Below are 6972 nucleotides of genomic sequence, written 5' to 3'. Positions count from 1 at the left end.
GTTGAGTTCTGGTGTAAGAAGCCACGGTGCTTACTTAGGAAAGCCAGCATTTCCACCACCAACAACAACAACAGTGAGATTTTTAGTTAAATTGGTTTAGCCCAGGGTGGACAAATTATGGCTAGGTTTTGAGAGGCAGTTCTGAGCCGGCTATTTGAGGACTAGCAGTGATAGGGGTAGAAGAAGGCAGGCCCTTTACCTAACAGGCTGATTATACAGCCCCTGCAAATAAACCTGGACTACAATTCTGGACACCTAAGCTTATTGTGGTTTATATCTAGATGTCCCCTAAAGCTTCATGAAATTAAAGGCAAGACTTTTGGAAGGTGATTTGATTTAGGGGACTTATAGCTGACTTGCTGTAAAGAGGTAAAGTCTGGTCAGAAGAGGCACATCACTGTGAGTATGACCCAGGAGATTTTAACTCCCTTCCTAGTTCCTCTCTCAGACTCTCTGCTTTCTGGATACCATGAAGTGAGCAGTTTGCCTCCCCAGAAGCCCCTTCCACCAGGCCCTTCTTGCCCTGGAGCCAGCTGGTTAAGGACTGAAACCTCTACAAACTGTAAGCCAAAATAAACCTCTCCTCCTTTAAACTGTGGGTGTTGGGTATTGTGTCTTAGCTAGGAGAAGGGTGATTAAGACATTTCTTTTCTTGACTCTGTCCTTTGTATCCTTTATTACCATTAATTTGCTAAGACATTTCTTTTCCAAATAGATTACAAGGGCAGGGAACTGACTGTTTTTTCTCTCTCCTCTCTTTGTGGTGCTTGGGATCAAATCCACGTTTTCTAGGGACCTTCTTTTTTTTGTTTTTTTATTAGTTCATATTAATTTTACAAAATCTTGGGCTTCAACGAGGTATTTGCATACACACATAACACATATTTTGATCATATCTACCTCTCCATTACCCTCCCTGCCAGGCATCTTCTTAATAGGTGATCTTATTATTTCATAAATTTGGAAAAGAAGAAAGAAATGCATCACTATTTGGAGAAAAGGCTTACATAATTGGAAATATCAAGAGAATCAATTCAGAAACTGTTGCAAACAATAGCAGAATTCCATAGAATAACATGGTAAAGGATTAACAAACATCATCTACTTTGACAAATGTGAACAACAGCCAGTTAAAAAGCATAATGCAAGAAAATGTCCCATTTACAATAGCAATGTAAAATACACAAAAAATTCGAATTGTAAGGAAACTTAAATATTTCTCTACAAAATATTTAGGAATAAAGGCACCAGATCGAGAAAACCTTGCCAAGCATGGTGATATATGCTTGTACTCCCAACTACTAAGGAGACTAAGTCAGGAGGACTGCAAGTTTGAGCCCGGGCTGGGCAACTTAACAAGACCTTGTTTCAAAATGAAGAAATAAAAAAGTCTGGGGATATAGCTCAGTGCAAAGGCCCTGATTCAATCCCCACCACTGGAAACAAACAGGAAAAATAAAAATAATAAAGAAGAAGAAAGAAAAAGAAAACCTTAAAAGTCTAACAAAGAGCTGCTGACCCAGCCTGCTGCTTTCTGGCTACTGCTTCGGCTTCCCAGCTCCCCCTGGGATGGAGAGGACAGCCCAGCTATGGATGGTCAGATAGCTCACAGCTCCTGCCCCCAATTCCTGGCCCCAAGCAGCACGGCGGCAGCAGCAGGAGAGGAGGAAGATGGCGGGACGGCTGCCAGCCTGTGTGGTGGACTGTGGCACGGGATACACAAAACTAGGATATGCTGGAAATACAGAACCACAGTTTATCATCCCTTCCTGTATTGCTATTAAGGAGTCAGCAAAAGTAGGTGACCAAGCTCAGAGGAGGGTGATGAAAGGTGTTGATGATCTAGACTTCTTCATTGGTGATGAAGCCATAGAAAAACCTACATAGGCTACAAAGTGGCCAATCCACCATGGTATAGTTGAAGATTGGGACTTAATGGAAAGGTTTATGGAACAAGTGATCTTTAAATATTTAAGAGCAGAACCTGAAGACCATTATTTTCTTTTGACCGAATCTCCACTGAATACTCCAGAAAACAGGGAATATACTGCTGAAATAATGTTTGAGTCCTTCAACGTTCCAGGCTTGTACATTGCTGTGCAGGCTGTTCTTGCCTTAGCTGCATCCTGGACCTCAAGACAAGTAGGGAACAGACATTGACTGGTACGGTAATAGACAGTGGAGATGGTGTTACTCATATCATTTCTGTGGCTGAAGGATATGTGATTGGCAGCTGTATTAAACATATTCCAATTGCAGGACGAGATATAACATATTTCATTCAGCAAATGTTGAGAGACCGAGAAGTAGGAATCCCTCCAGAACAATCCTTGGAAACTGCTAAGGCAGTAAAGGAGCGCTATAGTTATGTATGGCCAGATTTAGTGAAAGAATTTAATAAGTATGACACAGATGGATCAAAATGGATTAAACAGTATACTGGAATCAATGCCATCTCAAAGAAAGAATTTTCCATTGATGTTGGTTATGAGAGATTCTTGGGACCTGAAATCTTTTTTCACCCAGAGTTTGCTAATCCAGACTTTACACAACCTATTTCAGCAGTTGTAGATGAAGTAATTCAGAATTGTCCTATTGATGTCAGACGTCCTCTCTACAAGAATATTGTCCTCTCTGGAGGTTCAACCATGTTCAGGGACTTTGGACATCGCTTGCAAAGAGATCTGAAAAGAACTGTAGATGCCAGGCTCAAATTAAGTGAGGAATTGAGTGGCGGTAGATTGAAGCCAAAACCAATTGATGTACAAGCTATCACACACCATATGCAGAGATATGAAGTTTGGTTTGGAGGATCAATGCTGGCTTCCATGCCTGAGTTCTACCAAGTATGCCACACCAAAAAGGATTATGAAGAAATTGGACCTAGCATTTGTCGTCACAATCCAGTGTTTGGAGTCATGTCATAAAATCGGGGTTATTGGGGTTAGGGAGGTGGAGAAGAGATAATCTTTCAGATATCCTGTTTTGTCTGGATGGCTGGTTTTGAGGTTTTAAACCTGACTTGAAATAGTAAGACCAAACATGATTATACAGGAATATCTTAATAAGCGTATCAACATGGAGATGTAAAAGAGAGCCAAAATGATTTTTTTCTTTAGATTGAATATTTGAATCTTATTGTAACAAAAAGAAGTGGGTTTTAGTTCTTTCTGTGCCCTGATATTTTGTATATTATTGAATTATCCAAGATTTGATGGGCTTTATCAGTATGTAGATAGCTCTATAATGCTTGAATTGTACACTTCTAAGTGTGCAATGCAAGAGCTTGTTTATATTTCATACTTTTTATACTTTGAGGAAAAAAGTTAAAGAAAAACTAGTATTTGAGAAAAAAAAAAGTGACCAAGTAAAGGATAAATTTAAAAAACAGCCTCATGAGACTTGGCGTCCACACTTATGGGATTCCAGTTATTAGGATATGAATTGCTTCCATTTTCCTCTTCTCCTTTTTCCCCACCAATGGTTTTCTTTGCAAGCGCTTTTGGAACAAGAAGCTAGTATCTTGGATTAACTGGTGGCTGCTAGTGCTTTCTAATTACTCGCATCTGTTTCTTGCTTTAAAAGGAAAGTAAAGACAAGACTGTTGGACCAGTATTGCAGTTCTGTAGTGTCATTTCTTATTTAAAAAAAACATAACTTGATTACCAAAATTGGTATATATAAACCCTAATACCATTCTAATAAAGGCACCGATTTCTTTTTAATATTTGTTTCAGGCTCTTTAATCTCTTTATGAGTTAACTAATAAATCTATTTTCTTCAAATCTCTGCAATAGTTCTTTAAAAATCACAACAGTTGGTTAGCAAGCTGACTTTTTAAATGTGCTCTGTACAAATAATTGTGAACTTCTAATATGTTGAGTGCTTTCATTTTGATAACTGGATCTCCATTTGACATTTTCATTTGTATAACTCACTTGCCATCTGAAAAAAAAATTTTTTTTAGTGCCAGTCCCTGATATATCATGGAAAGTTAATTTTTATTTGCATTTTAAAATATCTGGATCATGAAGAAAAAGTGATGAAAATAAATTAAAATTGAATTAAAAAAAAAAAAGTCTACCAAAGGGCATAAACGATTTGAACAAATAGAAAAGACATCATGTTCTTGGATAACTAAATAATGTAAAGGTGGGCCAGAGATTTAGCTCAGTGGTTTTGCTGCCTGCTGTGCTAGTGCAAGGACCCGAGTTCGATCCCTGGTACCAAAAATAAATAAACAAATAAATAAATAAAGTAAAGATATTGGTTTTTCCCTAGGTTTATATCTATATTTAACATTATGGCAATATGTTTTTGGTTTTTGTTGTTGTTTTGTTTTGTTTTTGAAACAGGGTTTCATTATGTAGTTCAGGCTGGCCTTGAACTCAGGGTGATCCTTCTGCCTCAGCCTCCCAAGTGCTGGAATTACAGATATGCACTACCATGCCCAGCTCCTGATGACAATATGAATACCAACATTTGTTTTTAATTAAACAAGTCTATATTAAATTCTATAAGAAAAATAAATAAATAAGAAAAAGAATGAGAAAAGACTAGTCCTGTCAAATATTTAAACTTATTATATGACTATAAAAATTAAAACAGTGTTGTGCTGACATATGAATAGATGGAAGACTAATTAAACAGGCTAGAAAGCCCCAAATATACTCAAAATATATACAGCATGTAAGATAGGATATTCAAAGAAAATCAATGGGACAATGGGTAATCCTATGGGTAAAACAAGTTAGATCCATCCCTCACTCTGTTGACCGGGATAATTTCTACCTGTATTAAATATTTAAATAAGAAAGTAAAGATAGTAAGAAGAAATGTGGGGAGAATCCTTTATTTTCAGGGCATGGAAAATGCCAGATTATAACTTGAAATTCAGATACATTGGACAAAAAATAACAATAACATCCCTATAATCCCAGCACTCTGGGAGACTGAGGCAGGAGGATTTTAGCCCAGTCTGAGCAACTTAGTGAGACTCTATCTAAAGTAAAATATAGAAGGGCATGGGGATGTAGCTCAGTGCAAAGGCCCTGGGTTGAATCCTCAGTACCACAAAAGTAAATAAATACATAATGAAAAATAACAGAAATTTCACTCAATTCACATCATAGACAAACAGCTAATTCCCTAATATGTAAAGAGCTCCAGGAATTAAAAAAAAATCCATATATTAAAATAGGCAAATATTAAAAACAAATGAGTCGCAGAAAAGAAGACTATGATGTCAATATTACTAATAACAAGGAAAATGCAAACTAAAACACTGAGCTACCATTTTTCCCTATCCGATGGGCAAAAATCCTAACATTTCCCTCTGTTAAGGAGGACAAGCAGTCTTATTTCTCTCAGGTGAAGAGAATGAAGAATATGGAAATGCAAGGGAATTTGAAATCATCAAAACTTAAACTGCCTGTGCTCTTTCACCAAATAATTCCATTTCTGAGGATATACAACAGTAACATTTAACCTTTCAGTGTGAAATAAGGACCATGCAAGGTTATTCACTGTGGCACTGTTCAAAATGGCAAATTATTAGAAAGAACCTAAGTGCTCATCAGGAAATGATTAAATACATTGCAGTATATTCACACAATGGCACACAGGCATAAAAAGAACGAGTGAGAGCCGAGTCTGATAGGCACACCTATAATTCTAGCTACTCCAGTGGCTGAGGTAGGAGGATCACAAGTTCGGGGTCAGCCTGGGCAATTTAACAAGACCCTGTATCAAAATAAAAAATACAAAGGAGGATGACATTGCAGCTCAGCAGTAGAGTACTTGCCTAGCATGCATAAGGCCCTGGGCTCAGTCATTCATATATATTTTATATATATATAATATATATAATATATATAATATATATAATATATATAATACATTATATATAATATATATAATATATATATAATATATAATATATATATCAGGTACTCAGCCCACACACAAGTCTCTAGGCAAGCACCCAGTGGTCTTCATCAACCCTTGGCTGACCCTAGCCTTAATTAACATGTCATTGACTGTGCAGTTTTGATCCTGCCCTCCCCATGTGCTTTAATAATTCCAGGGGACTGGGGCTGGGGATTTAGCTCAGTGGCACGGCACCTGCCTGCAAGCACAAGGTTCTGAGTTCAATCCCTGGTACCACAAAGAAAAAAAACACAGGGGAATTTGGAATTATCAAAATTTACAATGCCTATGTTCTTTAGCTGGGCATGGTGGCACACACTTGTAATCCCAGTGCTCGGGAGGCTGAGGCAGGAGGACTGCATGACAAGGGCCATAAAAGGTCAAAAACTCCACCATCCAGGGACAGAGCCAAGCTGCTCATTGGCAAGAGTCAAACTTCAGAACAAACACTCAATCCCATCCCAAACCCTAATGCTTAAAACCCTCTGTGAAAAGAAAGGAAAATTTTTGGGATCTAGTGTTAAGTCAGAGTTCTTAGACTTGGCCCCAAAAGTATGGTTAATAAAGGCTAAAGTTGATAAACTGGATGTTATTAAAATTTAAAAAACATTTTATTTCTGAAAGACCCTGTTAAGTGACAAACTAGGAGAAAATACTTGTAATCCACATTTCTGAAAGTATAAAGAACATTCAAAACTCAACAGAAAAAAAAAACCCTACTAGGAAAATAAGCAAAAGACAGAAATAAGCTGGGCATGGTGGCACATGCATGTAATTCCAGCATTTGGGAGGCTGAGGCAGGAGAACCATGAGTTCCAGGCCAACCTGGGTTACAGTGAGTTCAAGACCAGGCTGAACTGAGAGCAGCCCCCAGCGCAGAGGAGGTGAAACTTCTGGACCGCCATACCACTGAGCCCAGACAGAGGAAGTGAGCCGCAGCAGCACACATACCCCCACCCCCAGTTGAAATGAGAAGACATGTAAACAAGTCTCAAAACCAGACTTCCAGATCACCTAAAGAAACCCCAAAGGGAAACAAGATGG

The 6972-nt window shown here is 38.1% G+C and overlaps 1 pseudogene; it reads left to right on the top strand.

Annotated features, from left to right (window-relative positions):
• The first annotated feature begins 1627 nt into the window (after nucleotides 1-1627).
• Nucleotides 1628-3654, top strand: LOC101715349 (actin-related protein 3 pseudogene; annotated as a pseudogene).
• Nucleotides 3655-6972: the final 3318 nt, after the last annotated feature.

This window comes from Heterocephalus glaber, unplaced genomic scaffold (genome assembly GCF_053883595.1).
Source record: "Heterocephalus glaber isolate CG9 unplaced genomic scaffold, H.glaber_assembly_v1.0 deba00001532, whole genome shotgun sequence".
NCBI classification, from domain to species: domain Eukaryota; kingdom Metazoa; phylum Chordata; class Mammalia; order Rodentia; family Bathyergidae; genus Heterocephalus; species Heterocephalus glaber.
The sequence above is the reverse complement of the archived record's forward strand: the minus strand, read 5'-3'. Positions and strand labels throughout refer to the sequence as shown.